The sequence below is a fragment of the Podarcis melisellensis genome, assembly GCF_964234715.1.
Source record: "Podarcis melisellensis genome assembly, chromosome: W".
Lineage (NCBI taxonomy): Eukaryota > Metazoa > Chordata > Lepidosauria > Squamata > Lacertidae > Podarcis > Podarcis melisellensis.
This window is the reverse complement of record NC_138535.1, coordinates 29,617,960-29,638,009: the sequence shown is the minus strand read 5'-3', so window position 1 is coordinate 29,638,009 and position 20,050 is coordinate 29,617,960.

Genomic DNA, 20,050 nt, shown 5'->3' with positions numbered 1-20,050 from the left:
AAAGGATGCATGTTTGCCACAGAAGCTGTGGGCCGAAGGAGTGTACACGTTGGTCTATTTGCAGAATAGACTGCCAACTAAAGGTGCAGAGCGCACACCATTTGAACTTTGGCATGGGAAAGCTCCCAGTCTGTCGCACATATGTGTGTTTGGAAGTCCGTGTTACTTCCACGTGCCCAAGGAACACAGACACAAGCTTGACTCCAGGGCAAAAGCAGGTATCCTTGTGGGATATGCCTCTGGAGGCAAAGGATACAGAATTATGGACTTACAAACTGGTAAGACAAATGCATACCATGCGGTTTATTTTGATGAATATGGAAAAGTAGACACTAAGAACACTGTTGTGATCACAAATTCATCAAGGACTGGGGAAAGTTCACGGATTATCTGAAAATTATATGTGATGAACAGACAACGCTAGTGGGTTTTAAGGAGGTTTTGTGATAGTACAAGGTATATTGTAAAAAAGAAACAGAGATGGAAGGATAATACTAAACTGGCAATATTATATATAGAAAATGTGTGAAGATAGGAAAAATGGATGATTGATGGAGGTGCTGGTGGAAGTTCAAAAATTGGAAATTTTTAAACATGGTGGTTTGGACTTATTTTGTAAAGGAAAAAATTAATATATATATATTGTAAAAAAGAACACTGTTGTGGACTCTTCCGATGAGTCAGAAAGTACTCAAGAGTTTGTATATTTCCCTTTTGAGACCCCACAAAGTAATGATCTGCCTTCGAGTGTTACAGCGCCCCCTACAGGCGACGCACCAGAAGACGCAGAGGACCAGAACCCTGGCGGCACCAGAGACGAAGAGGAGGACTCAGATGGGGACATTCCTGCATTGGAGGAGGATGAGGAAGCTGATGCGGTCGCAGAACCAGAGGTCAGGCGCTCGTCCAGAACCAACAAAGGTGTCCCACCATTACGGTTGTCCTACTTTGCAGGGTCGGCGTTTCCACAGGAACCTTCCACTTGGGAAAAGATACAGGAGATGCCAGCTGCAGAAGCCAGTCTCTGGAGGAAGGCCATGCAGGAGGAGATGGATGCACTGCATCAGAACAAGACCTGGACACTCACTGAGCTGCCTCCCGGTAAGAAGGCCATTGGCAGTAAATGGGTTTTCAAGGTTAAGAAGGGGTCAGAAGGAGAAGTGCAGCGCTACAAAGCTAGACTTGTAGCACAGGGATTTTCACAGTGTTTGGGTGAAGACTATGATGAAGTTTTTGCACCAACCGTGAGGTACAGCAGCATAAGAATGCTTTTAAGCATTGCAGCCTCCAAGAAAATGAGGGTGAAACACATAGACATTGCTACCGCTTTTCTACATGGGCAGATTTCTGAGGAAATTTATATGAAACAGCCCAAAGGTTTTGTGAAACCACATGAGGCACATTTAGTGTGCAAACTCCAGAAAGAACTTTATGGACTTAAACAGGCTGCTAGAGCCTGGAACCAGAAGTTGCATAAAATGCTGACGCAACTTGGGTACAAGCAAGGCGCCGCTGGCAAGTGCTTGTACAGTAAGTCAAATAATGGACAATTCTCATATATTTTAGCTTTTGTCGATGACCTGATTATTGCCACAGCAAGTGAGAAAGACTATACACAGATAGTAAAACACCTTAGCAAAGAGGTGGAGGTCAAGGAGCTAGGAGATGCCCAGTACTACCTCAGAATCCAGGTGGAAAGAGAAGAGGACGGCTCATTTCTTCTCAGCCAAAGACAGAAGATCCACGAGCTAATTGAGCACATGCAGATGCAAGACGCACATCCAGTTGCTACACCGATGGCTACTGACTTCCTGAAGAATCAGCAGGATTTGAAGCAGTTGCCAGACAACAATGGCTACAGACAACAATGGCTACAGACGCAGAATACATTGCAGCAATAGAAGCCTGCAGAGAGATCGCCTGGCTTGGGAATTCCGGGTCGGCGCCATCAGCTATCGGCTCCGTGGAAACCGGGTCTGCACCGCTACGGCGAAGCGGGGACCCTATAGGAATCACAGGCGTGTAAAGCCTGTGAACGTGGGACTCGGCGGGCACCTTTTGCGCCCCCCATTTACGGGCTTCGGAGCGGAGCGGGTGAGCGGCGTGGTGCTGTGAGTCAATTGCTTCTTTCACCGAGCGAAGCCGCGTAGCCGTTGCTGGAGAGCGCTGACTTTTTCCTGGGACAATTTGACCACAAAAGCAACTACCCGTGAGTAGGGGAAATTGGATTTAATTGAAAAAGAAGGGGGGGGGGAAGACTCAATTGGATGCCGAAGCGGGGAGGTCTAAACAGGAAGTCCGCCTTCCGCTTTGTAGATAGATCAAAGCAAAGAGACTTTTAAGCTAAAGCTTTGGAACTAAACTTGAAAAGGACTGTTTTCTAACTCGATAAACCTCTGAATCCCCTTCCCGGGAAGCAGGGAAGGAAGGGGGTTGTGGTTTTGGACTGTACAAACCTGCAAGAGAGAGGGAAAGAACTTAAAATCCACTGCTCAAACTTGGGAGCAGTCTGCCAGTGAAAAAAGACTGTTGCTTTTTAAACTGCGTGCTAGCTGTCAAGAGAAGGCTTTTTGACAGCAAGAGAGATACATTGTGACTAGTCTTTAGAGAAAGCAACTGGAAGGTAACAAAATTGGAACTGTTTATTTCTCCCGGGTGGAGTTTTAAGGAAAAAAAACAAAAATAAAGAAGAAAAGCTACTTTTTTCTGGACTATTGCAACTGTTTCCACCTAGAGGGACCTTTAGAAATTGCCACAAGGAGAATTTTCCACTGGTAAACAGGAACTGTGTATCTGAGACTGACCTTGGCTCTTCTATTGTTTAAGTGTTATGGCAAATGGTAAAGAGAAAGTAGACTTGTCATCCCTAGACAGAACAACGAGGTCTGGGAAGACCTTGGGGCAGCGAAGGCAATCAACAGCTGGCCTTACTACTTCATCTGTGACAGTACCAACACAACCTAAGTCTAGTGGAATGTCTTCAGAAGATGTTTTAGCGAATGCATTAACTAAGATTAATGAAACTTTGCAGCAACTCAGTACGAGGGTTGAAGAGACTAATAAGAGGGTTGAGGAGACAAATAAGAAGCTCGATACTGCAACTAAAAAAATTGATTTAAACACAGAAATGTTAAGCAGTCTGGGGCAGAAGGTCAACTCTAATACAGAATCTATTCAGAAATTGTTGCAGGAATCCACCTTGACCCAGGAAAAAGCTGCCGCTGTGGAATTTAAGGTAACGCAATTGGAAACAGAGAAGGTTCCAGACCTACAGAAACAAATTGAACACCATAAACTGACTTTGTCTATGATTGAATTGAAGGAAAAACAGACGAATCAGAGCTGTACCTGAATTGGAGAAGGGCACCCTGATAGATTTTTTGACACAAGAATTTGCAGAGTTTTGGAAGTCGGAATTGAAACAAGAAGAATTTAAAATCGCGAGGGCTTTCAGACTAGGAAAAGGAGGAAAGAAGATTAAAATAAGGGATTGTCTGATTACCCTCCGATCTAAAGAAGAAAGAGATAAAATTTTGGTTTACATTTCCAGAATCCTTTGATAATTCTGCAATCAAGAGTGGAAATTTTTAAAGACATACCGAAACATCTTTTGGATCTTAGATCCAATTTTGGAGACCTGGTTGCCCTTCTGAGAAAGAACAAAATTATTTTCAGGTGGGAATTCCCCCAAGGCCTATCTTTTAGCTACAAAGGAAAAAAGATAAAAATAAGATCAGTGGAGGAAAAAGACAAATTTCTGGGAAAGCACGAAGAAGACCTGCAGAAAGGACTTGGAAAGGAGCCAGAAGCTCTGGACAAGAGTTCACCAAAAAAAGGGAAATCAACGCCACCGACTGATATAGACAAACTACTGGGTGTTGTTGGAGGAGAAGCAGAGTAATTACACCATGACACTACAAGCATTAAGCTGGAATGTAAATGGACTGAACTCCCCGGAAAGGAGACGGAGAGTTTTTCATATATTAAAAAAAGAACAATTGGACTTGATTTGCCTACAAGAAACACATGTGACAAGGCTGCATGGGAAGATTTTGAGTAACAAAAGACTAGGACATGAATTTATTTCATCAGATAAAGTTAAGAAAAGAGGAGTAGTACTTTATGCAAAGGAGAGCCTGTCACCGAAATTGTTATTTAAAGATGATCAAGGAAGATTTGTTGCAATTGAAATTCAATCACAAGGAGAGAAGTTCTTGATAGTAGGTATTTATGCACCGAATGAAGGGAAATCGGAATTTTTTAAGAAGTTACCTGAAACTTTGATGGATTACCGGGACTATAATATGATTTTGATGGGAGATATGAACGGACTGGTGTCTAAAAATATGGATAAAGCCCAGAGACAGGTGGTTACAAAAGACGGCAGGTTACCAAAGACGTTCTTTGATATGGCTGACAATATGGACCTTGTTGATATTTGGAGAACTAAGAACCCCCTGGGAAGAGAAGGAACTTTCTTCTCTGAAGCCAAAATGACATGGACAAGAATTGACCAAATTTGGGTAACTAGGGGGTTGGCCCCGAAGATTAAAAAAGTTGAAATTTGCCCTAAAACTTGCTCTGACCATAATGCCATGAAAATGGAAATGATATTAACACCAGCTGGTTCCTTTAGATGGAGGATGAATGACTCTTTGTTTAAGAATGAGGAAGTGACTAAAAAGGCCCAAAAAAACTTGAGAGACTACTTTGAGATAAATATGAATACCACTACAGAAAAAAGAGTAATTTGGGACGCAAGCAAAGCAGTTATGAGGGGTTTTTTGATACAACAGAGTGCAATTAAGAAGAGAGCCCAAAATGAAAAAAGGGGGGAAAAATGGAAAAAATAAAGGAAGGAGAAAAGAGACTGAGAGCAAAACCAAAATCACAGGAGATCCTGAAAGAGATAAAGTTACATCAAGTACAATATATGAAATTGATGAATCAGGAAATAGAATGGAAGATTAAACAGATGAGACAAAAGACATTTGAATCGGCTAACAAATGTGGGAAACTGCTGGCTTGGCAAATGAAAAAAAGACAAAAACTTAATACCATTACAAATTTGGAAGTGGAGGGAAAGAATATACAGAATCCTGTGGAGATTAGGAAGTGCTTTCAGAAATATTTTAAACACTTATATACACAGGGAACCCAGAAAGAAATTGATATTGACCAATTTTTGAAAACAAATGGATTAAAAAAAATCTCTCAAGAGAACAAGTTAATGTTAAACTATAAAAAAACAGATCAAGAGGTGGAAGGAGCCATTCAGAATATGAAACTGGGCAAATCTCCAGGGCCGGATGGTTTGACTTCAAGATATTATAGATCCTTGAAAGATTGGCTAGTACAGCCTTTGAAGGAAGTCTGTAATGAAATACTGGAGGGGGAAAAGGCACCAGAGTCGTGGAAAGAAGCTTATATTACACTTATACCGAAAACAGAATCGGAGAAGATGCAGCTTAAGAACTACCGTCCCATATCTTTGCTCAATGTGGATTATAATTTTTTTGCTGAAATTATGGCTAAAAGATTTAAAAAGGTATTGGTAGAAGAAATCCACAAAGATCAAGCAGGCTTACTCCCGGGTAGACATTTGTCAGATAATACAAGAAATATAATCAATATTTTAGAAAAATTACAAGTGAACATTAACACTAAAGCAGTTTTGATATTTGTGGACGTGGAGAAAGCCTTTGACAACATTTCTTGGAGCTTCATGAAGAAAAGCTTACAGGGAATGGGGGTAGGCCAAGGTTTTGAAAACGGTATAGGTGCAATTTACTCAGAACAAAAAGTTAAATTAATTGTGAATAATGTAATTACAGAAGAATTTAGGATTGAGAAAGGAACACGACAGGGCTGCCCAATTTCCCCATTGCTTTTTATATCGGTCCTGGAGGTTTTGCTAAATATGATTAGAAAGGACCAATTGGTTAAAGGCATACAAGTCGGAGCTAAACAGTATAAATTGAAAGCTTTTGCCGATGATTTGGTATTGACATTGCAGGTGCTGGAATCCAGTACTAAAGGAGTATTGCAATTGATTCAAGAATTTGGTCAGGTTGCGGGATTTAAGTTGAATAAGTTGAAAACTAAGGTTTTAGAGAAAAATCTAACACCGATTGAGAGAGAGAGGTTTCAGAAAAAGACAGGATTAACATTGGTTAAGAAAGTGAAATACCTGGGGGTTAATATGACTGCTAAGAATGTGAATTTATTTAAAGATAATTATGAAAAATGTTGGATGGAAGTGAAAAAGGATTTAGAAATATGGTCAAATTTGAAGTTATCATTGCTAGGCCGAATTGCTGCCATAAAGATGAATGTATTGCCAAGGATGTTGTATTTGTTTCAAACATTGCAAATTTTGGACAAGGTGGACTGTTTCAAGAAGTGGCAGAGAGATATTTCTAGATTTGTCTGGCAGGGCAAGAAGCCTCAAATTAAATTTAAGATTTTAACTGACGCTAAAGAAAGAGGGGGATTTGCCCTGCCAGACCTTAAACTTTATTATGAATCAGCCGCATTTTGCTGGCTGAAAGAATGGCTGCTTCTGGAAAACACAGACATCTTGGATTTAGAAGGTTTCAACAATGTATTTGGGTGGCATGCATATCTGTGGTATGATAAGGTCAAAGCACACAAAGCGTTTAAAAACCATATTGTTAGGAAAGCACTGTTTAATGTTTCGATAAGATACAAGGATTTGCTTGAAAATAAAACTCCAAGGTGGTTGTCACCAATGGAGGCCAAGGCTCTGAAAAAACTTAACATGGAGGCAAATTGGCCAAAATATTGGGAAATTTTGGAACAAGAAGGAGATAGATTAAAACTGCAGAGTTTTGATAAATTAAAAAACAAAGTACTAGACTGGCTTCATTATTATCAAATTAGGGAGACTTATAATTTGGATAAGAAAATTGGCTTTCAGCTGGAAAAATCAAAATTGGAAACAGAATTGTTAGATCCTAAAACTAAGAATTTGTCAAGAATTTGTCAAGACCTACATTGGCTCCCAGTATGTTTCCGAGCACAATTCAAAGTGTTGGTGCTGACCTTTAAAGCCCTAAACGGCCTCGGTCCAGTATACCTGAAGGAGCGTCTCCACCCCCATCATTCTGCCCGGACGCTGAGGTCCAGCACCGAGGGCCTTCTGGCGGTTCCCTCATTGTGAGAAGCCAAGCTACAGGGAACCAGGCAGAGGGCCTTCTCGGTAGTGGCGCCCGCCCTGTGGAACGCCCTTCCAGCAATAAACAACTACCTGACATTCAGAAGACATCTTAAGGCAGCCCTGTTCACAGTTGAATTCACAGTTTTTAACGTGTGATATTTTACTGTATTTTTGGTTTTTATGGAAGCCGCCCAGAGTGGCTGGGGAGGCCCAGCCAGATGGGCAGGGTATAAATAATAAATTATTATTATTATTATTATTATTATTATTATTATTATTATTATTAATAATAATAATAACTTGCTGTTGAAATGGAATACACAGGATGAAATGGTTAAATCTGTTATGATCAAATGGGCACAAGATGTTGGACATAATATTATGCTGGCTGACTGGGAAAAGTTATGGACCACAGGTATGAAGTTTACGGCATGTAATGCCTTAAGAGAAAATATAATGAAAATGATCTACAGGTGGTACTTGACACCAGTCAAGCTCGCAAAAATTTATCACTTGCCCGATAATAAATGTTGGAAATGTAAAGAGACTGAAGGTACATTCTTTCACCTTTGGTGGAGATGCCCAAAGATTAAGACCTTTTGGGAGATGATATATAATGAAATGAAAAAAGTATTTAAATATACCTTCCAGAAGAAACCAGAGGCCTTTCTCTTGGGCATGGTCGGCCAATTGGTGCGAAAGGAGGATAGAACTTTTTTTATGTACGCCACAACAGCAGCAAGAATACTCATCGCAAAGTATTGGAAAACACAAGATTTACCCACCCGGGAAGAATGGCTGATGAAGCTGATGGACTATATGGAACTGGCTGAGATGACTGGCAGAATCCGAGACCAAGGAGAAGAGTTGGTGGAAGAAGAGTGGAAGAAATTTAAAGTTTACCTTCAGAAATATTGCAAAATTGAGGAATGTTAGAAAGATGTTGGGGAATTTTTTTTTTTGTGGTTTTAGCAGAAAGGATATAAAGGATTAAGTAAAAATGAATTGGTGAAAGAGAGAAGGTAAAATTATAATATGTTAAGATAAATTATTAGGATAAAAACAAAGTTGGAAGGATTTGCTGGAATATTTAATTGAATTAGAATACAAAAATGGGAGGCGTGAGGAGGTCACGGAAATAAGTAAATGAAAGACAGGACATGGAAAGATTGAAATGTTTTTAATCGTCTTTTTATTCTTTTTTGTATTTTCTATCCTTTTTGTGTGTGTTTTTCTTTTCTTTTGTCTTTTTTCATATTTGTAATTTTGTGGAAAACTTAATAAATATTTTTTTTTTTTAAAAAAAAAGAGAGATCGCCTGGCTTGATCAACTCATACAGGACTTTGGGTTGGTGAGAAAAGGGCCTGTCAGCTTGCTAGAGGACAATCAAAGTTGCCTGAAGCTGACGCAGAGTGAGAAGTTCCTGGCCAGAACAAAACACATTGGGGTTAAATACCACTACATACGCCAGATGATCCAGGATGGACTTGTGGAGCTATCCTACTGCAGCACCCAAGAGATGACTGCTGACATCATGACGAAACCCCTACCAAGAGAGAGTTTCCAAAATCTACGTGTCAAGCTGGGCCTCTGGGTGGTTGAATAAAGTTGTTTATATTTTGTGTATGTTGTATTGCCTGAGAAGGGGTCTGTGGGATGTAAACACAGGAGCAGTCAATGACAACATTCCTAGAGTGTACATGTTATAACATGGGGAGGGATGTCTGTCTAGCAAGCAGGTAAACTTCCTGGGCGGACTTCCTCCGCATGTGACCAGAGGTGGGTGTGGCCTCACCTGTGCAGGTAAATGATAAAAGCACAGGGCAGGCAGCCATCTCTCTCTCTGCCATCTTCCTTTGATGAGGAAACATCTAAGGATGCTCTCTTGGCTCCCAGCCAAGAGAGGAGATAAGGACTATCTTGCTACAAGATAGATTCTAAATGTATTTTACCTTTTTTAGCCTGTCTGCCTTCTGGGATCATATTGTGAACAGAACGTGAGTAAACTCTTTTATACTTTTATAAAGACTGTGTTGTGCCTTGTATTTTAAGAGGGAACAAAGGGGAAATTACCAGAGTAAATATTATAGCGGTTCTAGCGAACCTGTGCAGACGTTACCGTTGCGAACTAAAAGGGGAATGTTATAAACTCTGCTGATATTTTGGGAACTTGTTAGCACAAATTGGATTAGGATATAATCCCACAATATATCCTCTCCTGCACCCCTGAACATTCCCACAGGGATGACGACGCTGAGCCGTCAGAGGGAGAAGAGGGAGCAGACTGTGAGCAAGAGGAGGTGTTGGAAACTGAAGAGGCAGGAGGGCAGGAAGATTCTGTGGCAAACAGCAGCCCAGAATCCGAGGCAGAAGTGGAGGCTGGAGGCGGGGGTCAAGAGGCAGAGATCAGGCAGGCTGCTGAAGAAGCCAGGGGGTCTCCCCATCCTGCTGCGATCAGCTCCCCTCCCTGCTGGTCTCTCAGAACACAGAGAAATTAAGAGGAGGGAGCAAAGACAGGCAAGGTGTCAGAGTCTCAGGATGCTTGGGAAGGACCAGGGGGAGGAGGAGACTTCAGAGAGTGGTGGGAGGGTAGCAACCTTCAGCCTTCACAACTACCTCACTGGGGCAAGACCTGTTGGGAAAGGTTTCTGTGATCACGAGGCCTGCACGGTTTGGGTTTCTTTGAATAAAGAATGTTGGCTTCTTTTGAATAAAACACCACTGACACCAGGTGTTTTTTCTTGCTGACCTCCTCCTCCTCCTCCTCCTCCTCCTCCTCCTCACTCCAGCTCCTGACAGCTGTCTGGCTGCTGAAGAAATGGGTGGGGTTGGACTTACTTTCTTGTACTTGGATTTGGAACGCAAAGCCTTTTCCACAGCTGTCAGCCACTCTTGCTCCTTTGTCGAGTCCAAGTAGAAGAAAGCCTCTGTGCTCAGGTCCAGCTCCTGGAACCGAATGCCCAAGTGCCAAAGAGAAGGATGTGGAAGTGCAGGAATAGGACTCCAATCGGAACAGACGTGCTGGTCAAATATGCAAAGACAACAGGAGTGTGCAAGGGCAGGCAAGATCAGGACCAAGAACAAACAAGTAATACCAGCCACTTCTTTCTCAGCTTAGCTATTCGGGGCCCCAAAGGAGCTTTGCTAATGAAAGAAAAAAAGCTTTTTCCTTGTATTTTTTAAGATGTGTCAGCCAGCCTGATATCTAAGCACTATCCCAGTAGCCACAGGCAACCAGAAATTCTTGGAAGGCAAGTGAGTTGGTTGATCTCTCCATTCTTCCTTCACCTGGCAACCTGGTTTCCAGGCTGGCTTTCCGGGAGCAGAAAACCACCTCTCAGATCTGCTGTGCCAAGCTTGTTTGCTAGAAGATTACCCCGTAACACCCTTGTCCTCTTTGTAAACCTCCTAAAAGGCTAGCCTTCTGTGTTTCCATGCTGGCCATGAAGGAATGGGCATTCCCGACTCTGAAAACAGCACAGAAATACAGCCTGTCTAGTAAAGGGGTAAAAAGAGCCTCTGTAAAACAGATTGTTTCTATTCATGACAGTAGGAGGGCAATTATATGCAAGACTGTATTCAGTACTGTTCATGCCTGCAAAGCTTTCGGGACAGACATACTCCGACCCTTCCAATCGGTGCCCCCTAACTTCCAGCGGAAACCAGGTACCTTTTTCATACCACAAATGTTCTTCAGTGGTGTACCATGGCATCTCAAATTCCAGGGGAGCCCTGTACGATGCCAAAATTCAGTGCCCCACGCCTCTCAACGTCTATTCAACATCATAGTTGCGGTGTCCCCTGTGGGGCCCGCAAGGCTTCACGCCAGTGTGACCAAACCAGTTCTACTCCCCTAAATCCATCTAAATGTTAGGGGGGGGATTTGTCCCACTTAAGTTGCACTTTATAGCTCAAGAGGGCCCCTCTGGCTGATAATAATATAGTAGCACAGGGGACGCATCACAGAACAACTTGCAAAGCAAAATGACATGTAGTTGGTCCACCACAATTGCAAGATTATTGCATCCTTCAAAATTATTTATTTATTTCATAAAATTAAACGCTGAAGAAGTGAATACCAGAATAGATCAGAACTCACTCCCAAGGTAAGGGGAAGAGACATGGCTAAGATGGCAGGACAGCTTACTCTATGGTGTTAACCCCTTCATGCACTAATTAGACTGAAGCATGTTGGTTATATGAGACTGGTTATCCCGCACAATATGCTCTCACACAACCCATGCCCTCCAACTGAAAACCCATTTCCTGGACAATATCAACATTGTGTTTTGTGCCTGTGAACTGCACAGTGCATATTTTTATTAGAAAAGAAAACAGCCCGGTGTTTCAGCTTCTCAGAGTTGTTTTATTCAGTGCGCTGCTACAGCTTGTCACACCCAAATCCTCCAAAGGAATCTGCCAAAGTGCTTTTCCAGGCAAAAGGGGGCAGAGGGAGAGAAACCAAGAACCTCAAATTCACTAGACCAGGGGTGGGGAATTGTGTGGCCCTCTAGATGTTGTTGGATTCCATCACCCCTGACCGTCAGCCATGCTGCCTGAGGCAGAAGGCCATTGGATCTGGCAATATCTGGGAGCCCACAAGATTCCCTGCCCCCGCCCTACACAAACAACCAGGCACTCAGCTGTGAGGCACACCTCTTACCGGAGGGAGGGTCACTCCAGAGGCAGCTGTGGCATGAGGGTGCTGGATCATGCCTTTGTGGGCCCATCTGAGGATTAAAGAGGACCCCCTAGGAAGCGTGCTTGGAGATCTTCCTTACCACGTGGCTCTCTGGCAAAAACACAACAGTACTAACGGCCATATGGAACCACACCTCAAAGCTGGATCAGACTTCCCAGATTCTGTAGCCTACATCAGGAGGAAGACTGGGGCAGAGGGGCCTAGAGTGGGAGTCAGAGCTGCTCTTAGGGCTGCATGTCTGAAGCATGGGCAGAAATCTTTGGGTGTGAGGTTGCATGGGGCTGTCTCTTTGTGTTTTGGTGATGCCAGGCCGCCAGCCAGCCAGAGGCAGGCAACCAACTGGCTTCAGGGGCAAGCTCCTTTGCAAAGCCAGTCTGATTTCACCAAATGCAATGGCAGAGTGACCATTCGGCCCATGTTCTGCTTCGCTGTGAAATGGCGTGTGTTCCTCAACCCAGAGAACCTCTTGTTCAACGTCAAGCTGGTCTAAGGAAGAAAAGCATAAGAGTCAGTCTTGAATCCCCACACAGATGTGCTGGGAGATGCCTGCACACCGCACACGTAAAGCACATCTCCTCCCACCCACACCCAAAACGTCCTGGGAACAATGGTTTGTTAAGGGTGCTGGGAATCGTAGCACTGTGAAAGGAAAAGTAAGGTTCTTAGGATGCTTTGGAGGGGGTGGAATGTTGAATACACAGCGGCCACATGGACGGATGGACACACCCACACCCACACACCCCAGCATAGCTTCAGCGTTTAGCACCAAAAGTCTTCAGCCAGATGTCATGCAACCCTTTGGCAGGGGCAACTTATCATTTTATTGATTTTCCATAACAACAACTAAAAAGGCGGACAATCTTGCAAAGGAGTGTTGCCATTTAAACTGCAGGTGTGACGTAGGAACCCGAACAAAGAGAAGGAACCAACTACCCAGAGTCTGCTTCCGATTGCCCTTGTTCTCCACCTCCCTCTATCCTAATCAGCCGCAAACAAGAGTTCAGATTTGAAAGCCTTGTTATCACCTCATTCCCTTCAATTAGCCAGCTGCTCTGGCAGATGACATCAGTTCCTTCCCGCTCCCAATATTCCTGCTCCTAACCTGGTTAGCCATAGCCCGGAAGCTGAATCTCAGGGGAACGCCTTTGGGCTGGGAAGGGCTCCTGGCCTGTGAGATGCGCTCAAAATGTAAAGATGCCTTCTTTCCAGGGAGCCAAGGGAGAAGGGGGGAATTTGAAATACCTCCCAAACTTCCCACGTCAGAGATGCAGGAGTTGCGTCACCTCCAACTTCCTCGGGGATGAAGCAGCTACGAAAAACGAAGCATCCCACCTGGGCACGGTTTCTGAGAGAGCAACAGCAGAAGACCCAGACTCTGGCAAGATGAGCATTTGCCCAGTGGATTCTGGCCGCTCCATGAGGGCAGACAGGAGATGGCTGCGGTGGCCGCCAGCCCCTTCCCACTCCATCTCAGATACAGAACACATTTGCTCTGCCACTCCTTGGCTCTGGCGCCACCTACTGTTGGCCTCCTTGCCTTCCACCCTCCCAGTCCCAATGAGCACCATCCACCCCTGGTCCAGAGGCGCAGAGCAGTAGTTAGGTGATCTTGCGCCCCGGCAGAACCGTCCAGATGGCGCCCCCAGCCAGGGACAAGTTAGCTCTTCTTTCTGCCTCTCCTCCACCCCACCCCCCAACCATTCAATTCACCCTGGAAGTACAAGTATCAAAAAGTAAAATGTTAGAGGCTTCCCCCCACCCCATAGCAATATAATTGGATTCAGCTAGCTGGTCAGTCTACTTTCGGTTTCACTCCTGGCTCCTTGTTAAATTAATACTGCATCAGAAACTTCCCAAGCAGATATCCAAAGTTCTTTGGCATTTCTCCAGTTGTTAATGAGATGTCTCTTCTAGTCCAGGGGAGTCTTTTCATCTTCTTCCAGGAAACTAAGAGTCGAAAGCCTTGATTTTCCGTTTTTTTTTTCTTTTTCCAGTCATTTCCACAGTTAGTCATTATTAGAGTTATTAAAACCTTATTATATTAACAAATTTTTTAAGTCTCCCTTGCTTTCCTGGTGACCTTCAGCTTAAACACAAACTGCTCTGGAGTGAGAAAAACCCTTCACACTCCAAAAGCCCAGCTGGAGGGACCTGGAAGTGTGCGGGGAAGAGCAGTTTTGTAGTGGGTTTGTTGCACAGGAGCACCAAGTTCACTAACTGGCTGATTCAGATTGAATCCCATTCAAAAAGAGTGCAATGGTGTGTGTTTCAGCCAGCCATCCGGCTGCTGCAACTATTCCCTGGGTGCCACCACACTGTCCTGTCTGTGTGTTTGGAAGGGAATGGGAGCTATGCTCCCCCCAGAGACACTCCACTCCTTCTTCCTTAGCTGTGTTGCTCAACAGTTGAGGCAACCTTCACAGTTCTGGGATGCCAAGGAAGCGAACCAATAGTCATGTTCATCTGTACTGGCTCAGTTACAGATAGGTAGCTGTGTTGGTCTGCCATAGTCAAAACAAAAAAATTCCTTCCAGTAGCACCTTAAAGACCAACTAAGTTAGTTCTTGGTATGAGCTTTCGTGTGCATGCACACTTCTTCAGCAAGGTATCTGAAGAAGTGTGCATGCACACGAAAGCTCATACCAAGAACTAACTTAGTTGGTCTTTAAGGTGCTACTGGAAGGATTTTTTTTTGTTTTGTACTGGCTCAGTATGACCTATTCTGACAGGTGCTGCCTTTCATATTCACGCCCAAGAGCCTTTCCGCTCCAGAGATCTGGGGCTGAACCCGGGATCCCTAAAGAGGGCTGCCTTCAGTTGTCTTTTAAAAGTAAAATAGTTGTTTATTGGTTTGACATCTGCTGGGAGGGCGTTCCACAGGGCAGGTGCCACTACCGAGAAGGCCCTCTGCCTGGTTCCCTGTAACCTTACTTCTCACAATGAGGGAAGCGCCAGAAGGCCCTCGGCGCTGGATCTCAGTGTCCGGGCTGAACGATGGGGGTGGAGACGCTCCTTCAGGTATACAGGACTGAGGCCGTTTAGGGCTTTAAAGGTCAGCACCAACACTTTGAATTGTGCTCAGAAACGTACTGGGAGCCAATGCAGATCTCACAGAACCGGTGTTATGTGGTCCCGGCGGCCACTCCCAGTCACCAGTCTAGCTGCCGCATTCTGGATTAATTGCAGTTTCCGGGTCACCTTCAAAGGTAGCCCCACGTAGAGCGCGTTGCAGTAGTCCAAGCGGGAGATAACTAGAGCATGCACCACTCTGATGAGACAGTCCGCGGGCAGGGAGGGTCTTAGCCTGCGTACCAGGTGGAGCTGGTAGACAGCTGCCCTGGGCACAGAATTAACCTGTGCCTCCATGGAGAATTAACCTGTGCCTCCATGGTCCAAAATGACTCCCAGGCTGCGCACCTGGTCCTGCGCACCTGATCCTCTCAAGAGAGGAGAGTTTCCTGAAGAGTCTGGCCAGCTGCTCATCCCTTCTCCCTGCAATCTCCTTCTCCACCTCTTCCACATGATTCAGCAGACGCTTTTCTTCTTCTTCTTCTTCTTCTTCTTCTTCTTCTTCTTCTTCTTCTTCTTCTTCTTCTTCTTCTTCTTCTTCTTCTTCTTCTTCTTCTTCTTCTTCTTCTTCTTCTTCTTCTTCTTCCAGGAACTGGCGCAGTTGTCTCAACTTCTCCACAGTCTTCAGCCTCTCCACTCACAATTAGGATTGGGATTTGAATTGAACTGCTTCCACCCTCTCAGCTCACAAGTCCTCAGGCTTCTCCTTGACTGCTTTTCACATAATAAACAACAATGGGAAATAAACTCCATTTAGCTGCATTCAAAGGTGAACTTACCTAATTCACCATTCTTGGGAAAATATGGAGACCAAAACAGCATTCTTTTGAAATTCACACCTCTGAATTTCTCAAGGTTGACCCAGCCAGGTAATGTTCACAAAAAATGAATTTATGAGGGTAAAGCACGTATCAACATATTTATACGAGAAGGTAGCCACCCTAGCATTTGTTTTTTTTTAAAAAAATATTTATTACTTTTAAAGATTACAAAAAAGGAAAAGAAAAGAAAAAAAAGACAAAAGAGAAAAAACAAAGGAGAAAAAAACAATACAATATATAGACAATACAAAACACAACCTAAACCCGTTAAACTAAACACATTAAACTAAACTAAACAAAACCGAATCCCTAACCCTAACCCTAAATAAAACAAAACAAAAACAATTTAAAAACATACACCACACCTTTTCCATACTCTATCTTTCATTCCCTTGTTTCCTCGACCTCCTCTCACCTCCCTTTTTGTATTCCACTTCTATTAATTGTTTCAGCAAATCCTTTCCATCTTTCTCTATTTTCTATCATATTATAAATAACATATTTTTTAACCTTATTTTCCATTAAAACTAAAATACTTATATATGCTTAACTCTTTATAACATTTCTGATAAGGCCATAAAATATCATTCCACCATTTTTCTATCACTCATTAATTTTACAATATTTCTAATCTTCTTTCACCATCTCCTCTCCCTGGTTTCGGATTCTGCCAGTCCTTTCCGTCAATTCCATATAGTCCATCAACCTGGAGATCTTATGTCCGAGGCTCTTAACTCTTTTCCAGGTCCCTTCTGCAGGTCTTCTTCATATTCTTTAATGCTAAAGTGCAAATCTTGGGAAAACTCCAACCTAACAATACTTTTATTCCTTCTGGACAGGTCAGCCAAATTTCCATATTTGAAGCTAAGATCCATAAAGTGTTTCAGAACATGTTTCAGGATTCCTCCAAATCCAAAGGCCCCCAGAACTTCAATCTCCTCCAGACCCAAGTCCATGTCAGTTAATCCCTGCATAGAGGGATCTTTCCAACTTTCCTTCTTCAGTCCAAGCCGGGATCCGATCCTCAAAATCTGACTTCTTCTAGATTCAATCATAAAAGGCCTCAATTTGTAGTCCTCAATTTGCTTCTGTAAGACTAAGGATCCCGCTTGTATTACTTTAGGTTCAACAACAACAGCTTTCTCCTTCTCCTCCACAATTTGTCCTGCCCAAGTAGATTCCTGTACCAAGTCCTGAATTACTTCTGTGTTGATGCTCACTTTTTGTCTCAAATTAATCACTTTCTGTTCCAAGTTATCAATTTTAAAAGTCATGTCATCCGTCTTCTTATGAAGCTGTTCCAGCGAATAGCTTATCTTACATAATACAGTCACTATGGCTTCTCCTGTCAACATTTTAAAATGGTCCAAGGTCAATCTCTGGTTCTCACAATTCCTTATCTTGCAGCTGGCGATTCCCCAGTTACACTCCTGTAACAGTTTCAAAAGCTCCCTCTAGAGGGAAACAGTCTCCACTTGTATCAATCCTTTCAAACACAACTCAAACCATAAAAATAGTTTCCATTTTCAGTTACTTTTCCTCCTTTTTAAGAGCAGAAGAGGGCAATGGAAACAGTATCTTTCTCTTATTTAGCTAGCTGTCAAATATGGTCTGTTCGCAGTTAATGAACTCTTTTCTTTCCAGGTTCAGAGCAGTGGTAATTTGATTTTTCACTCTCTCCTGCAGGCTCGCTAGGTCCAAAATTTCCCCCCTCTTCTCCTGCTTCCAAGGGGGGTTTTGTAATTTTAACCGATGGAAATTTAATCCTTTGCCAAAAGCTTTCAAAGACTTTAGCTTGTAACGTCTTTGCTTCAATGTATTTACAAAAGCGGAAGGCGGACTTCCTGTTTAAGACCTTCCCGCTTTGGTGCCAAATTAAGGTATTTAAAGATCCAATTTTCCGTTCTACTCACGGGTAGTTGTTTAAAGTCCAATTGTCCACAGGAAAAAGTCAGCGCTCTCCGGCAACAGCAATGCGGCTTCACTCCGTGAAAGAAGCAGTCAATTCGAAGCACCGCGCCACTCACCCCACGTCACTCTGGATCCCCAAAACAGGGTTTCCCCGCGAGTAGGGGAGGCGCAAAGGGTGCCAGCCGAATCCCAGGTTCACAAGCTTCTCCCGCTTGTGATTTCAGTGGGTCTCCGCCTTCGCCGTGGTGGTCAAACCCTGCTTTCCATGGAGCAAGTTCCTCCTGATCGGAGGAGCTCCGCCATTGCCGGAGGCGGGTAGCCACCCTAGCATTTGATTCATTTTCAGAATAATAAATAAATAGCAAACCGATATGGGAAAAGGAGAAATGAGAGAAGTTGAAATGGGCAGATTTCCCCCTCCCTCCTCAGTCCGGACTTGCTTCTTGAAGTGCTTGTTCCCTCACTAGTAACAAGAGGGACACTTCCAAGGAGGTCTTTGCTTTCCTTGTCCAGGTCTGCTTGATAGGCCAGAATTTCCCCTCTCTCTTTCCTCCGAATCTCCAGGCGGCGACAGATCTCTCCCTGACAAGAAAAGGGAAAACTCAGCTTTGATTGAGACACAAAAAGAGGAGATGAATATTATACTGGCTTCTTGGGTCCAGTGGCCTTGCTATATATATATATATTAAATAATATTTATTAAAGTTTCAAAAAAGTTACAAAAATGAGAAAAGAAAAGGAATAAAAAAAATAAAAAGAGAGCACAAAATACAAAATACAGCAAAATAAAAACAATTAAAAACATTTCCTTCCTTCCATGTCTTGTCTTTCATTTACTTGTTTCCCTGACCTCCTCACACCTCCCTTTTTTGTATTCTAGTTCAATTAAATATTTCAGCAAATCCTTTCCAGCTTGGTTTTTATCCTAATAATTTATCTTAGTGTACTATAATTTTACATTCTCATTTCACCAATTAAAAAATCAATTTTTACCTAATCTTTTATATCGTTTCTGCTAAAACCACATTACTTCATTCCAACATCCTTCTAACATTCCTGGATCTTACAATGTTTCTGTAAATAAATTTTAATTTTTTTCCAATCTTCTTCCACCAACTCTTCACCTTGGTCTCGGATTCTGCCAGTCATCTCCGCCAGTTCCATATAGTCCATCACTTTCATCTGCCATTCTTCCCGGGTGGGTAAATCTTGTGTCTTCCAGTATTTTGCGATGAGTATTCTTGCTGCTGTTGTTGCATACATAAAAAAAGTTCTATCCTTCTTTGGCACCAATTGGCCGACCATGCCCAGGAGAAAGGCCTCTGGTTTCTTCTGAAAGGTATATTTAAGTACCTTTTTCATTTCATTATAGATCATCTCCCAGAAGGTCTTAATCCTTGGGCACGTCCACCAAAGGTGAAAGAATGTACCTTCAATCTCTTTACATTTCCAACATTTATTATCGGGCAAATGATAGATTTTTGCAAGCTTGACTGGTGTTATGTACCACCTGTATATCATTTTCATTATATTCTCTCTTAAGGCATTGCATGCCGTAAACTTAATACCTGTGGTCCATAACTGTTCCCAGTCAGCCATCATAATGTTATGTCCAACATCTTGAGCCCATTTAATCATAGCTGATTTCACCGTTTCATCCTGAGTGTTCCATTTCAACAGCAAGTTATACATTCTTGACAGATTCTTAGTTTTAGGATCTAACAATTCTGTTTCCAATTTTGATTTCTCCACTTGAAACCCAATTTTCTTATCCAAATTATAAACCTCCATTATTTGATAATAATGAAGCCAATCCCTTACTTTGTTTTTTAGTTTTTCAAAACTCTGCAGCTTTAAGCTGTCTCCTTCCTGTTCCAATATCTCCCAATATTTTGGCCAGTTGGCCTCCATATTGAGGCCTTAGCTTCCATTGGTGACAACCACCTTGGGGTTTTATTTTCAAGCAGATCCGTGTATCTTATCCAAACGTTAAACAAAGCTTTCTTGACAATATGGTTTTTAAATGCTTTATGTGCTTTGACCTTGTCATACCACAAATATGCATGCCACCCAAATACATTGTTGAAACCTTCTAAGTCCAAAATGTCTGTGTTCTCATGAAGCAGCCATTCTTTCAGCCAGCAAAATGCGGCTGATTGATAGTAAAGTTTGAGGTCTGGCAGGGCAAATCCACCTCTTTCTTTTGCATCAGTTAATATTTTAAATTTTATTCAGGGCTTCTTGCCCTGCCACACAAATCTAGAAATATCTTTCTGCCACTTCTTGAAACAGTCCATTTTGTCCAAAATTTGCAATGTTTGAAACAAAAACAACATCCTTGGCAATACATTCATTTTTATCGCTGC